The sequence below is a fragment of the Charadrius vociferus genome, unplaced genomic scaffold (genome assembly GCF_000708025.1).
Source record: "Charadrius vociferus isolate BGI_N301 unplaced genomic scaffold, ASM70802v2 scaffold7, whole genome shotgun sequence".
NCBI lineage: Eukaryota > Metazoa > Chordata > Aves > Charadriiformes > Charadriidae > Charadrius > Charadrius vociferus.
In genome coordinates this window covers 567,150-567,481 of record NW_009649308.1, presented here as the reverse complement: position 1 = coordinate 567,481, position 332 = coordinate 567,150, and positions in this window count along the sequence as shown.

Genomic DNA, 332 nt, shown 5'->3' with positions numbered 1-332 from the left:
TCCCCGCGGCCCCCTCCCCACGCGGGTTTCGGCGGGGGTTTGGGCACCTCTGTGCCCCCAGCGGTTCCTCTCAGCCGGCCCCGAGGCAGGATCAGGTCTGGTCGCGGCAGCACCTAGTGCCTGCGTGTCCTTTACACCCCGGGTCCCCCCTTCGCCTGCCGGGAATCAAGAGGACATCCCGTTTTCCACCCCGCCATCACCTCGCTGGCTGAATCCTGCCGGGGACTGAGCCCCTTCTTGGGGTGTTCAGAGCAGGACCAGAGGGAGCTCGGCACCTCCTGGGGGCACCATCCACCACCGGGGCACTTCCACGCCGAGTCGGGTTGGGTGGG